This window comes from Theropithecus gelada, chromosome 7b (assembly GCF_003255815.1).
Source record: "Theropithecus gelada isolate Dixy chromosome 7b, Tgel_1.0, whole genome shotgun sequence".
Lineage (NCBI taxonomy): Eukaryota > Metazoa > Chordata > Mammalia > Primates > Cercopithecidae > Theropithecus > Theropithecus gelada.
In genome coordinates this window covers 42,769,851-42,785,731 of record NC_037675.1, presented here as the reverse complement: position 1 = coordinate 42,785,731, position 15,881 = coordinate 42,769,851, and the positions used below count along the sequence as shown (strand labels likewise).

The 15,881-nt window shown below is 41.3% G+C and overlaps 1 protein-coding gene across 5 annotated transcripts in view; it reads right to left on the bottom strand.

Moving 5' to 3' along the window:
* Positions 1 to 12,986, bottom strand: part of LRFN5 (leucine rich repeat and fibronectin type III domain containing 5) — a 284,289-nt gene extending 271,303 nt beyond the window's left edge. For all 5 annotated transcript variants that reach the window (XR_003120478.1, XM_025391964.1, XM_025391967.1 and 2 more), the window contains exon 1: positions 11,263 to 12,986. The gene's annotated coding sequence lies outside the window, so the exon portion shown is untranslated. The remainder of the gene's footprint in view (positions 1 to 11,262) is intronic.
* Between the last annotated feature and the right edge of the window lie 2,895 nt (positions 12,987 to 15,881).

The window sequence follows — 15,881 nt, the reverse complement described above, 5'->3', positions numbered from 1 at the left end:
AATACACATAGTATATGTAGTGTGTATGTGGATATATATGTATATATATTGCAATATACATATATTGCCATATGCAGCATATGGAACCTGGTTATTTTAGAATTTACTAGTAGAAATTTCAAATAAAAAGCATAACACACATTACCTATCTTACATTAGATTCTAAGATCACAGTAAGAAGGACCAAAAAGAAAACATAAATAAAACATTTTATTTCAACATAATCCAGGGAGGGTTTCAACCCATAATTACAAAATAGCTTTGAAGAAAATATCGAAGTGACTATGACATGCATTTTCATGTACCCCTTCACAAATATATCTGTTTTACTAAAAATACAAACACTGAAGTCAAATACACTCATTTTAATTATGTATTTTCTGCAAATAAATAATACTCAGAAAGTTATGAAATTATAGTTGTAATGCCCCATGACCTATGCCCTGCACCATATTATACCTGTAACAGTATGTCAAATTCCTGTAGAGTAATTTGATACATGAATGAGGATATTATTAAATAAAAGAAGATGAATATCAATGCCCAGGATAAAGTAATTGTGCAATATAGATTTAATTTGCAAAAGAAATGAATAGTAAATATGAATCACCAAAATATAATTAGAAGATACAATGAAATCTTGGAGAAATTACAGAATATCACACTGAACTAAATCAAGCCCAAATAGCACTTGGAGGAAAAAAGAGTCAAAGTTTCCCTTGGGTTTTAGGTGAATAGCATTACTCCTAGCACAAGAGGATAACCTTTTCAGAGGAGCTTCTCTAATGCAACGATAAGTCAGTAAGTTATAAATTAGGCAAATCAAAATTACTTATCATGTACATGTTAGGAAATATCATAGACAATTTTACCTACTGAGAAATCAGCAAATATTTCCAAAGGTGTAAGAAAAGAATATATTCCGCCTTAAAAATATATGAATGCATGGATTGAGGGGCATCATGCTTAGTTATGGTAGATATTTAACAAATATTTGTTGAAAGCATTTTTAAAAAAGAGAGCCAGGCTTTTCTTCCAGAGAGGTATGGTGTCTGGCTATGTCTCAGTACCTAAGATAGATGTCTCAGTTATCTATTCTGATTACATAATTTTGTGGCTTAAAGTGACAACCATTTTATTTGTTTATGAATTGTGGGTCAGCAATTTGGGCTGGCCTGAGTTGCTTAGTTCTTCTGCTGGTCTCACCTGGCGTCACTCTTGTGACTATAATTATCTGGAGGTTCTAATATGTGTGAATGGTCTCAGGTGGCCTCATCCACATGTCTGGTCATTGGAGCTGCTGTTAGCCAGGTCACTTGTCCTCAGTAGAGGAATCCATGTTTCTTCACATAATGGTAACATTTTTTGAAAAGAACAAGAGTAGAAGCTACATAGTTTCTGGAGGATTAGGCTTGAAAATTATACCATATCACTTCTGCAATCCCTGTTGTTGAAAGCAAGTAAAAAGGCCAGTTCAGATTCAAAGAGAAGAGAAACACACATCTATTCTTGATGAGAAGCACTGCAATGAATTTGTGGCCATTTTGAATTCAAGAGGTAACAACATAGCTTACAGATAGGAAAACATCACAGGGCTTACTTTAGAAAAGATTGTCCTGATAACAGTTATATCTGGAATTAAGCCCCAGATTTTGACTGCCTATCATCAAGCCCCTCTGTCACAGAATAACACCAGTGATTCAAGATGAGAAAATGAGTTTGTCAAGTGACTTCTTTTCCACTCTCTGCCAAAGGGAAGAGGTAACAAGAGTAACACCTGAAGCACTCATTAAGAGCATCAACAGCAGTCTACACAAATAGTACAGCAAAAGAAGAAGAGGTGAGTGGAAGGCAGAGCATGATAAGAAAAATGCCAGGGTGTTAATGATGGACAGAATGATCTGTAAGTTTCACCCCACCATGATATCGCAGTATGTTCTGATTCTTTTGCACTAGGAAACATGTTAACCTGAACATTTATTTATTACTTACAGCATACCAGTCCGTTTAAATGGCTTGCCAGTCCCTCCTGCAGATGGGAACTGAAAATTAAAGACAGCAAATCACCCAAAATCACACAGTCTATTTTATCAAAAAGTTTTAGTATATATTTATATCCCAGACTCAGGATGCAAATACCTTCTCAATATAAACAACTACAGAATCTCCTAGTGGATAAAGTGTTTTTATAAACTACATAAGACATGGCAATTTATAGAGTACCATAAGCACATGAGTAACTAAAAATAGGATATATGATCAGAGGATGCTCATCATCCTTGAAGGAGATTAAAAACACATTTTTTGTAATAATCAATGGAAAACAGCCATAAGCAGTAGGATAAAAAGGGCAATCCCCTAGGTGTAGCCGACAGAGCATCCTCTTTAGAATCAAAAATTTTTGGATTTTAATTCTAGCCCTATCATCTTAGCTGTATAATCATGGGCAAGCAAATTAACCACACTGGGCCTCAATATGTTCCTCTAAAAAACAGAGACAATCATGATAAAGTTGTAGGGTTAGTGCATAGAGTACAGAAAAGTAAAAATCTACAGTGCTAGGAAAAGACCACCTTCTCAGAATATGATGAAATGATGCTGATGGTCATCGTCATCTATTATATATTATCCAAGTTATATTAGCATCTTTCAGTGCTGTCCTCAGCAAGTACATGGAAAGCTCACGTGCTTGTTTCAGAGGATGAAGTCTTAGACTTTTATTTAGCCTTAGGTCCTTATTTTACCAACGTACCTAGCAACCTTATTATTTATGTTCTTAGTAAGTTCCTATCACGAACTTTAAAAGGAAGGCAAGTACATTGACAACAATTAGCTATATAAGAGCAAAGAAAATCAAAGAAACACTTTACAGTTGAGACAGAAAGAACAAAAGAAGGGGCAAATTTATGAACTGCCTTAAACATGTCTTGGATTGGTCCCCAAGGGTCTTCCGCAATTGCTAACATACATAATGAAGAAGTCATTAAGGAAATAACTATATTTATATGTGGTGTGTTGATCTTGACAACTATTTGAATTCACATCAAATGCAAAATTTTAAAAAAATTTTAAACAGGATGCCTAAAGACAATACCATTCAAGACTATGGATAATGTTGATAACCGAAAGACTCATTTGACCAGGATACTTAGTCAAGTAAGTTTACATGTCATTTTCTTCTGTATTCAAATTATTTTTCCCCTTTTTAGGAATTAGATAACCTCATATAGAGGCTGAAAAACTGCTAGGAGCTTAATAATCGATTTTATTAAACAATGGAGGAGGTAACAAAAATTAATTTAGTAAATAATATAGAGATCAATGGCATCTAGAGGAAAAGGTGTGAGAATGTCATCAAGACTGATTCAGGATTAGGGCTCCTCTCTGAAAGAATATTTGTTTCTCACTCTAGATTGCAACTTTTCTAGAGTGGCATCTATGCCATTTTGGCTTCTGTGACTTAAAGGAGAAATGATTAGCAGAAAATCTAAGTATGCATTAAATGCCAAATAAATATGTGTTAATGGAATTAAAGCATATACTTGAGTCATTCTTGTCTAGAACAGAGAGCTCATGATGCAGCCAGCCAATCACCTTAGAGTAAGGTGAAAATGTACTCTTCTTGTGTTGCTCCATTTCATTGTTGTTCATATTTATTATGAACAATAACATTAAAATATATTAGTGAATTTTCTCTCACTATTTATTGGAAAAGATTTAAGTAACTTGGTTATCATGAGTAAATCAAATGATCTGAATGTTCGAAAAGTGCCAGAACTCATAATAGCAAATACGTTTAATCCAGTGTTCAGATTGACCAGTTGTTGCATCTTGAAGAAGTAAACTTAGTGTGTAATTGGATTGTTTGTAATTCAAGAGATAAATGTTTGAAGGGATGGATACCCCATTCACAATGATGTGCATAGTTCGTATTGCGTGCCTGTATCAAAATATCTCATGTACCCCAGAAATATATACACCTACTATGCACCCACAAAAATGTTTAAAAATGATTTTTAATTTTTTAAAAAAGAGGTATATATGTTAAGAACTCCAATGCCTTGTCCAGGCTCAGCGGGAAAGAAAACATTGATCAAATTGTAACGTCTAAAATGAATGTAGGCTGGAGAGTTACAGCATTTTCTTGCTTTGTCTGCTCCAAAAGCACACAAGTAATGGCGCTGCTTAACTGGATGGTAGTCTACCCACGTGGGTTGTTGGCATGCTTAAGTGAAAATTTGGATAACAAATGAAGACCTTCCAGAAAATGGTGATGATGAAGACTAATGACAGCTAACATTTATTGACCATTAAAAGCAAAAGGACTTGAAATCATGATATACAGAAAACTGTCCTAAACCAGTTTAGGGCCAAGATATGTTTAGTCATAAGCACAGCAATTGTGGTTTGGAAATTTCAAGGAACTCAGCGCAAATACTTGAAGTACTACCATTAGGAATTAGACTTGTGTGCCTCTTTCTACCATGTTAAAAATAATTAGAAGCTACAAGATGCCAGAGTTTTGGCTCAAGTTAAAAGAGAAAATTATAATACATCTATATGAAAGTGAAATAATATATTTTAGGTGGAGTGATTTGGGAATTACTAAAGTTACTCAAGCTTAGTCAAGATGACCACTTGGCAGAGATGCTTTAAAAAAAAAATTAAGATTTAATATACATGTCAGGAGAACTTACAAGTTGTCTAATGCCATGTCCATCAGAGATTAAAATGAATAAATTTGAACATCTTTGGGTAAGTCATGCACTCTCCAGTGTATTAGAAATACAGTCTATGATTTCTTAAACTCAGCGAGATTCTCTGCTTTACATCTTCTGCCTGGTTCCTGAAGACACTGGACTATATGACCCCTGGTCTGACGAGCTTTTGAAGCCATACAATTGTCACCTCCTTTATACTTTCCCTCTTCATGCTTACGCTAGCTAATGATGAGATGATCATGGTGATGATGACAATGATAATAACAGTCAGGTGCCTAATGAACTATATCACTGAAACCTCCAGACAGCCTGATTGCATAAGTCATATTATTAGCCCTCTTTCTCTGGTGAGGATTATGATGCTCAGAGAAGTTCAAAGACTTGTTCAAGGTTATACAGGACTGTGACCGAGGGAGGCAGAATTCCATAGTTCCTTTTAATTTAACTGCTGCACAATACCAACCTCTACGAAACACAGCCATGATTTCTTAATTTCTTCTCTCTCTCCTACTACAAAGTGTAGAACATCAAAATAGAACTAAAAGTTTCAGCTAATAAATTACTTTCAAGTTTATTCATTTGTTTGTATTTTTCATGTTACTAAGAAAATGAGTTATTGAGGTCAGGTCCCAATGTCCAGTTATACATTGTTTAAGTGTCTGATATTTAAAAAGTCAATACATGGCAAATATCCTAACATAATTCCTAAAAATAACCTTAAACTTTTCATTTAAAGTTAGACCTAGTTTTATTGAGTGTGGGATTCCAAATTAAAATATTTGTGAATATTAATGATCTCAAGATATCTATCCACATAAAATAAAGCATATTCACTACTCATGTAGCGTTCAATGCTGCCATATAAATTATATGTAGTTTAATGTTGCTGTACAAATGTCTAAACACTTATAAAAACAAGTGTAAATAAACCACTCAAAAACTTGACAAATCTTCACACCATAAAAAAATAATAAAAGGAGAGCTAACTAATAAGAAAAGTACCACATCCTATATTTGCAAAAGAGATAAGAGAAAGTTAGGCTTCATAGCAATGTAGTTGGTATGTCCCCACTAGTAAATCACATTAATACAAATATTCTAGTACTTGGGAGGTAATACCACTAAAATCCATGGAAAACCTACTTGAAGATAGAAAATAAGGAATAAAAACGAACACTGAAATCAAGAAGTAAATTGAAGTTTGTCCTGCAAGGCTCTTTAGCACTTCCTCAAAAGAGCTGAATGTGGTGGAGTGAAAACAGATCAAGATAAACAGCATTGTTTAGGCTTCCATTCCAGATTAAATATACTATTTTTGATTGAGCATCTATTGAATGAATTATTTTTTGTTGTTTTTTCCTAAGAATTCAGAAACTGCTCCCAGAATTTGTTGAAACCTTAATCATTTAATGTATTACTTCTTTTCTAGAGTATTTTATTATTGTAAAATCTAAAATAGATTCAATTTTCTATCAAAATTCTACAATTGTTTCCCACGAGGATTATAATACCATTTTCAAAATATTTGATTTGGAAGATTTTTTAGAGCAATAAATTATATCCATGCTCCCACACACATACAAAAAAAATGCAAGAACAGTGTGAGCTTTTGAGTTTTGAAAGGTTTCTTTTGTAAAAAGATATATTTTCTTATTTTAAGTTCTGGGATACATGTGCAGGATGTGCAGGTTTGTTACATAGGTAAATATGTGCCATGGTTGGAATGCAAATTAGTTCAACCATTGTGGAAGACAGTGTGGTGATTCCTCAAAGACTTAGAACCAGAAATAATATTTGACACAGAAATCCCATTACTGGGTATATGCCCAAAGGAAGACATATTTTCTAAGAAGAACAAACTTGTCAATTGACATTTTCCTGCCAATGTGACCATGTAACTTAAACACTGCCTATGAAAACCAATTTCTGAGAAATATTACAAATGTAGTTTGCAGTTTAAACAATAAATACTTTTCATGTGGTTTACTTGGAATCAGTGAAATGACGGACAGCAGAGTTATATAAACATGTAATTCCATTGTAATGTTTACCACTTATTAATCAACTTCATAATTAGTATTAAATTATGTCATGTAAAATGTTTGTGTAAAATTAAATTATGTTTAGTAAAAATTATTTTGTCAACACAGTATCCTTCACAACAATGATGAAAAAGCTTAAAAGTAGCATTGGCTATCTTTGAATTAAATTCTTACATTTCTGTCTTCTGTTACATGAAACTGGAATTTTCATAATAACATACAATTTATTTTGGTAGAGCATACTAAAAATGGTTCACCTCTAAGTGGAATAGCTTCAATAATTATGAACATAATACTTCTTAATTTCACTATGCACATACCACGTAATGAACAAATTATACAGCCTTAGGTTCTAAACCGTCCTCAATGATTGAAGGATGCCATGGGAATAAAAATGTGGGCTCTGCAACCAGAATAAGTAGTCTCAGTCCAAGGCTTGTTGAACAAGGCAGAGTATGCACATGTGTATTATTGGAATGATTTAGCAAAATTATCTGCTAGTTATGTATTCTAGGGGCTCACACTCACACCTATAAGGTCCAAATTTCCAGTTTTACTCTTCAATAATACATAAAACATAAAATTCATTATACTATATACAAAACCCTGAAGATAATGCCAATATGTTACATTTTTAAGTAACCAGAAAATAAAAATCACTGAAATAAGCTACTAGGTTAGCCAGTTAAGCCTTTAGGAAGTTTCAAGTAGCTTCCTTTTTCCAGCCTCAAAATTGTCAATAAAACTTATTAGCAATCTTATTTATGATACATTTATTTTAAAATACATAATTTAGTAGATATTATGTAGTAGTGTCATGTAGAGGCAGGAATATTGTTAGACACCTGCAAGCATCTCATCCCAACCATATAACAACACAGCAATACATCAGCAGAAAGCAAGATCTCAATTTCACCAGCAAGAAAACTCAGCAAAACTGCTAAGCCAAAAGTGCTTCAAACAGCAACAAGATCAAGATAACTGATTTAAATGGACAAAGGAAATGAGAGCCATTCATGAAAAGATGAAAGGGTGATAAAACATGACATAACATATGAAGATCATTTAAACACCAATGCCATAACCAGATACTGCTTCAACACGCAAAATCCATTTAGTGACAGAGGAGACAAAAATAATTGAAGAGGGAATAGGGTGGAGGTATTCTCCCACAGGTAACTACAGCTCTTGCTATCCCCTCTTCAGAAAAAGGAAAGAAATCACTTCTGGCTGGTGTCAGTCAGAACTAAACCTTTATGAACTTCTCCCAGAACATCAGCACAGGAATCTCATATTTCAAAAACAAGCTGTGTGTGCTCATACACACATTAGATCTATGAGGGAAGGAGAGAGGTGTGTGAAAGAACAGAAGCCTGGTGTTCAAGGTCATTCTCCTCTTGAAAAGAGAAAGAGAAAAAAATGTCTAAAAGAAATTATCCAAGGTACAGGAATCAAACGACAACTTCTTTTCACCTATCTGCTTATGCTTGTTCTTATAGATATCCTATTGTTCTGTCCCTATTAATAGTGACTGAAAGAGGGCTTACAAAGAAGGAGGCTTTTGGCTGGGAAATGTCCTATCAATACCTGAAGTGTTAATTCATCAATGAGTCAGGCTAGTGAGCCAGGCCAGCTCTATCTAAAGACAATTCTTAGCAAGGACAGTGGACTCAGATTTTCAAAGTAACTTGTACCCTCTCCATTTTTCCAGAAAAGGGAGAAGAAAAAGGTAGCAGAAATCTTTTCCCCCCCTTAGGAACCTCTATGCATGTAACCGTGTGCTAGTAGTTCTATTTAGTTATGACCTTTAACCTAAGTCCAATCCGCACCAATGAGTGACATTTTCAAACATGCATCACACCATCATCTGTTTAGGTTTCTGAGCAATCAGCATCCATTTTAATGCATTTGCTTTACCTTCCCTGAGGCTGAAGGTGGAAGAACAAAGCTTAACCTGCAAAAAATCGAATCCTTAGTGGGAAAAGGCCAGAAGAAAGTGAAATAGGTGGGAGGTGGTGAAAACACCTTATTTTCCAAGAACCTATATTCACCAGCATTTCTTTTTTCTTGGGCACTCTCTAGATAGGTATAACTTACTTGCTAACAAATATTGTAAGTATGGTATCAATACTGTTGTAATAGTACTCTGGGGTAATTTGGGAGGACAAAGTGGTGTCCTTGTCAGACGTTTAGAATACACAAATCAGATTTCTAAGAGTTTCTGAGTGATAAGAGGATTAGAAGTAAATTCATCAAAAGAGAAAAAGAAAAAAAAAAAGGAAAATAAAAGAAAAAAATCATTTTTAAATGTATTCCCAATTATCTGTTATCTTTCATTTATTTATTATTTAATCCAGGCAATACACTTCCCCTCCGCCCACTGCCCGCCCCCCCCTCCCACACCCACCCACCCGGGACCTCAGAGGGGGAAGTTCTGTTAAAGTCGAGGTATCTTCTGTATCACTCCTTGGTTATCCCTGCAGCTTGAAGTTACAAAGCAAATCTATCTGAAGAGTGGCCCTCATGTCCTCCTCTTTCACGTTTATTGGGTACCAGGTTGGGGAGGAAGGTTAGTTGACTTTACAGAGGTGTTTCAACTAGAAACAATACGGGTATAAATGACATGATCAAACCGAGGAGAGCAAGAAGCGGGGTTAGAAAGAGGAACAAATGGAAATCTAGGAAATACACACTTAGCTTCAGCTTTTTAATCCTGATAAATCATGCAGTATTTGAATATCAAGACATTTTTGTAGCCAGCTTTCCTTCCATATTCTTGAATATTCATTGCCGAGGGGAGGGACAGGTAGAGAGAGAGAAAGGTTTGCAGGCAAAGGCAGGACACCACCGCCCTCCACGCTCCTCTGTGGCTCTGGGCATCTCCCTCCTCTCACATCCAGGCGGCCGCCTCGGCCACGATCCGCTTGCTGTCTGCCAGGGGGTCCGCTGAGCTCTTCCGCCCCGCCCGGAGAAAGTGTCAAAGCCGGCCTGCCAGCTGCAGTGGCAGAGCCCAGCCCCCAAAGCCCGCTGCATACATGGCCTTGTAGCACCACCAGCCTGCGAGGGCTGCAGCAGCAGCCGAGCCCAGACTCGAAGAGGAGTTGGGGACGTCAGTACGCAGGGACAAGCAGAGCAGCTATGGGCCAGCTAGAAGTCTGCAAATGCCATCATATGGATATCTACAGAAACGCAGCGAGTGGAGGAAAATCAGGCAGCGCCCCTACACTTCCTAAGCGGCTTTAGCAAACAGAACCCCCCGCCCCCCCAACAGCCCCAGTCACTGCCTCCTGAAGCAGGGAACCCTGAGCTTGGCTGGGCCAAGTCCTCCGCTGAATGTAGCCAGAAAGCAGCTCCCAAAGGCGGGAGACAAACTAACACTCCTTAGCTAAATTATTCAGACCGTCTTCACTATGGAATAAAACATTGATGAGACTACTTTGGAAGTGGTTTATCTTGTTAATTCTAATGTCTTCGAGAAGGGAGTGAAATTTTCCTTTGGGGGCGGGCGCTGAGATAGGATGAAAGGGAATTCAGGGAAAAAAGGCGCCAGGGTAAAGGGCTCTGGAAGTTAACTAAATTTGTTCTGCTTCAGCTGGCCATTGGAATCTCATTTTAACATATCAGACCCAATATGTTAATTAGGCAGTCGCAAATCCAACCTGCTCCTTGTAAATCAAGGCACCAGAAAAAGAAATTCAAAGTATCTATTATACAGAGACAAAAAAAAAAAAAAAAAAAAAAAAAAACCGCGCACAGGAGCCGCTCTCCGTGACGTGACGGAGACAATACAGCTGGAGAGAACGTTGGGTGGTGGCTATCGGTTTAGCCTGGTTCTGCTAGATATAAAAATGACTTCTTTCATGGATTTATTCTGCTACATAAAAGCACGCCCTGGCAGTTAAACACCATATCTCAAGACACACACCCGTGACAATATATTCCCTTTCATGCAAACCAAGTTCCAAGAAAACTCCATTTCAAGTCAAAGTCTCCAGATGCGTAATTTACAACTACTAAAAAGATCTGGCAAGCTCCTCCACAACAAGGAAAGAAAACAACCTGGCACCAGAGGTAGAAAAGGGTAAAAAAGATCTTTGGTTTAAATAATGGGTGGAAACCAAACACCCACTCACACTCCACAATCTGGAGAGGGTTGGGTACCAAATGGTCCGTGGCAACCATAGCCTGAAGGAAACAGAATTTTGATCTCTGGCATCATCAGACAGGTTCCACACGCCTAGCTCTCAAAAAATATCCTCAGGGTGGAGCACATCCATATTCCCAAAGCTTTCACTACTAGATTAAGTGCTCAGGTATAGATGTATATTTCACCTACTAGAAATTGTATTACAAAATCACAGAGCAGGCGCCCTTGGATACTCAACCCTTCCCAATGATTTTCAAAACATTAATAAGTAAAGTAGCCTGCAATGCAGATAAGACACTAGAAACAAGATCTAAAGGAAATTGGGTGAGGCGAGTAATCCTTGGCTTGTTACCTGGTGCCTCTAGGGGAAAAGACGGTCGTAGGAAGACTTTCTGCCTGCAGGTACAATCCCGGCAAGGTGGCTCCAGGTGGCTTTCACAGTCGTACGCGTGTCTCGCTCGTCACTTCGCTGCCCTTTGCCATAGCTCAGCACCCGCATCCTAGGGTGTCGGAAAGGCAGCTCCTGCCACTGCCGCCGCTGCCCGCAGGTCGCGCTGGGTGGGGGATCCTCTGCAATCGCCCCATGAAACCCGCGGCTCCGCGCCCGGGGAGCGGGCAGAGGCAGGGCGGCCGCGCACGCACACACAGACACACGCTCACACTCACACACACTCGCACCCGGGCGCGCGCGCACTTGCACTCACACTTGCACACGCACACCCGGCACTGCACGGGGAGGAAGCAGCACGGAGGGAACCGGTCCTTCTCACGATTGGCTTCGAAGCCCACAGGACCGCGGGCAGCAAAGAGAGCGTTCTCGCATAGCCCTTTAATCACGTTTCCTTCAAGTTCTCCTCCAACCCGAATCCACGTAATTCAAGAGCTGGTGACATTTTGGTGGAGAGGAGGGAGCCGATAAAGGGCTGAGGAAGAGTCGGGGATTTTGTTAAGCAGTTTGATAAGCAATCCTCATTACCTTTTTTGTTTTGTTTTGTTTTGTATAGCAAACCAGTTCGAAGGGCTGAACTTTTGGCTTCAAATGCTGTGGACCAAAACGTAAATATCCTTCTGGCCAAGAGAAGAAGGTGTAGATACACGGAAACAAGAGGGCTGCAAGACCCTCTATTGACCTTGTGATGTACCTGGAAGCAGGTCAATACTGGCGCTTTCCAAGCTTCTGGATAAAGCGATCCACACACCTGGGTCCACAGCCCAGCAGCCGCTCCAAATCCAGTCAGGAAAATGGGTCTGGGCGTCCTCAGAGCTCTGCAAGAACCCGGGCACGAAGGGGCATCGCCGACTTAACACATTTGCTTCTGGGCAGTTGGATAAAAGACAGTCAAATGCATCAGATAGGCGCGCGCGTACACACACGCGCGCACACACACACGCAGCTAGCTGGAAAGCGGCTTACAAAACACTAGAGACATGCCAAGATGACTGGAAAAGGTAGCCAACATCCAGGATCTTTCCGGAAAACAGAAGGGCCAGCAGGGAGGTTATCAAAGTCTTCTCAAGTCTTTCATTTCTTCCTCTCTCCTGTGAGTGTGTGTGTATGTGTGTGTCTCCAGACGGTTTCGTTGGTCTGCCCCACCCCCGTCCAGTTGCGCTTTTTTTCCTGATATAACCGACGGTGCAAAATGAATTATATGGGTGGGCTGTGCTCACAGCCCAGAGCTCCCCAAAGTCAAGAATCCTAAGGGAGCAGCCAGCTGCTAAACAATTCACATTCTCAAGGGAAGAATGAAAAACACGCGCAAACACGCGCACACACATACATAGTCCTCCGTTCGGGCAGCTCTGCACACGCTCACCGCCTCCCTGCGCGCCGCTGCACACAGCGCCCCGCCCGCTGGCCACCGAGCTGGGGCGAGTCCGCAGTTCAGGCGCGAGGCAAGCAGCCGAGGTCCGGGGCTGCGGCCGCGGCCGGGGCGGACCCGGGAGCCAGGCTTCCCAAGGCTGTGCGTGTCGGCAACGGCGGCCTCCTGGCCGCGTGGAACTGAGCCCCGCGCTGCAGCATGGAGGCGGCGGCGGCGGCGGCGGCGGCGGCGGCGGCGGCGGCGGGCGCGCGGCCGTGAGCTCGGCCCGCGCCGCAGTGACGGGAGCGGCCGTGTCGGCCAGACCCCGAGAGTCCGTGAGACCCCGGCCGGGGCCGGTCAGCTGCTCTCAGCCCTCAGGCCTCCCAGCCAGACTAGTTCTGAACCGATTTATCTGGGGGGTGCGGAGAGGGCGGGCGAAGCGCCGGGAAATCCCCAGGCTGAGGAGGCGCGGGGGCGTTGCAGGAAGGGGGAAGGGAAAAGGCAGAAAACCTGGAGGATGAAAGCGAACTTCCAGGGGCGTCCCCAGCCTCCTGCAAAAGGGCAATTTGCTGATCGCCCACTTCCTCTCGGTTGTGGGATAGAGAGAATCATCACTGAGTCAAGCTTCGGCTGCTTAGGGAGGTGGGAAAAGGCATTAGTTATAATAACCCGCCGGAAATTTTGAGAAGGAGAGCTACTGACTTCGGGGTTTCAGTCATCTGAGGCTGGCTTCCGCTGTCCCCTTAGTTGTGGGTGGTGATTTGCTTACTAATCAGATGGGAGCGGATTCTGTAAAGAACATTTATATTTGGGAATCAGCTCAGCATCAGACATTACGAATACTGCAGTTGGTCACATTTTAGTATGTCAAGGGCAGAAAGGGAGCCCAACAATCTTCATAATCCAGACCTGGTCTGTAAGGTCAGCGGTACAGAAGCAGGGTCTAAAGCAGAAAAGAGGTGCGACTGGAAAGGAGGTTAGACAGGGCCCTGCGGGAATGGATCTGCCCGGAGCCCTCGCCTGGTTTTGCTTTAGACTCCGACAAGACTCCCAGTGCTTCTCTCCCCGACCCTATATCCCCACTCCGCCCAGCCTGAAAAAGCCAGTAAGCAAAGTTAACTCTTTCTTCTAAAGAACCCTAAGTGAAATCTTGCTCTTCCTTTCTGCTAAAATCCTGAAACCCTTTCGCTTCTCATTGTGGGTTCACCAGCACGTGGTCTTCGGACACTGCGCGCACCTTCGCTCTCAGCTCTGATCCTAGCTAGCCCAGACACCAGTCTGTACCCCCAAAGGCAATGGAAGAGTAGGAAGTTGCAAAAAGGAAGCTGGCTAACAAGGGTTTCTTCTGCCCTATTTGGCAAAGGCCCATGCCGGTGGCCTCCATGGATAGGGAGCTCTTTCGTTTTGTTGTTCCAAAAAGCTTTGCCAAGCTTTACCATTGCCTTGGAAGTGCACAGGCGCGTGTATACTCGAGCACAACCTTGGGCTCACCCCAAAGGCGCACAGCTGCACCCACGGGTAAGAAAGACCCACACAGCTATCTCTGTAGGGGAAGAACCCGAGGAGTGAAGTGCTTTAGGTGGAAACTGCTCACATCTCCTTTCTTTCCTCTGCTCCCCTTCTCTGCCCCTGGTACTCCCGATCCAATCCTGGGCTTAGGAATCCACTCAAGCCACGTCTGGCTGCTTTGCTTTCCAGAGTAGCGCAGCTCCGGGACTGCACTTCTAGCCCTGCAGCCTCCCTCCAGGGCTGCGAGCGGCGCCAGATCCGGGACTTCGGGGTCTCCGCGGGAGCTTAGGAGACTCAGGATTTGAGTTGGAGAGCTGGAGAGCCAAATTCCGAGCCTCCGGGGGACTGCGCAGTAAGACCACAGAAATAAACCAAAGGGACACCGCGGACAGATGTACCAGAGGACACCACTGAAGTCCAGGAGAATCTTCATCAAAGCCATCAGCGTTTTCCTTGTAGCTTTCTGTCCCTCGAAGTGGAAAATTTAGGTTTCTGAGAAGTCCACGGAGAGAACCTGCAGCAAACTGAAGCCACAGACTCCGGAGGCACAGGGAGAAATAATGCTTCCATCCTCCTTTCACTTTAAACTTGATCACTTCTGGGACTTCACTGGAGGGCGGTGGAGTTGCACCAGCCTGGAGTACAGGCAGATCCCAGTGAGCACTTCCAAGTACTTTAGGACGTGGGGGTGACTCCGTTTTCTTCAGGATTGTCCCACTTGCCATCCTTTCCAGCCGAGCTGATAGGAACCAATGAAAGTCTAGGCGATAAGGATTTTCCGTTACCTCAGGGATCAAAGTGTAAAGTGTTGAATGAGAAACCCGAAGACCTTGCATCGCTGGGCTGAATAACTTTTTGTTTTCTTTTTTATGTTGTCCAGACTGAGGTAGGGAGGGGACACACAGAGCTAGCTGTAAGAAGTCAAGGGTTGGGAGAAAACAAAGTTCAAATACTATACTGGAATTTTGTGTGTGTGTTCTCGTTTTAGAAACTGTGTGTGTGGGGCGGGGGGGGGGGGTCAGCTTGAGAAAGATGAAATCGACGTTTCCTTAATGCTGGGAGTAATAATGCTTAACTTTTCATTGTTCTTTCAAGCCCTACCAGGCCCAGGAAAACACCTTTCTGTTTCCTGTAGCCTTCCTGTGTATCATGCATTATATTTGAAAGTGCCTTCCTCTACTTTCCTCATTTTATCTCAAAAATCTCTGCTACAACCAGATAACTTTCACTCTCCCGGTTCAGCATTTGCTCTTTTCCCTCCTACATAAGCTGATCAGAATTTGCAAAGAGAGGGGAAGAAGAAAGCTTCTATTTTGTTTCATGATTGTTGCTAGAAAACGGCAAGACCTCGGGAGAGACACCAGGATATTCTTTCCCAATGGAGGTCAGAGCTAGCAAAGTTTTTTTGTTTTGTTTTGTTTTTTCTTTAAATTTTATTCCCCAGCAGGTCAAAAACTAGGATGTTTGCTAAAAGAATTTCTAATTTGCTCATAAAACTATTGTTATTAGCCACTCTGAGGTTGGCATAATTTTAAAAGTTCAAACAAGTTCCTTGTAGAATAGGGTTCCTTTAAACATTGACATTTAAAGAGAAGTAATTTTTTTCATAAATAATTTAGATTTAACTCGTTACCTCTATAGAATATCTGCCTTACTTTGTTAA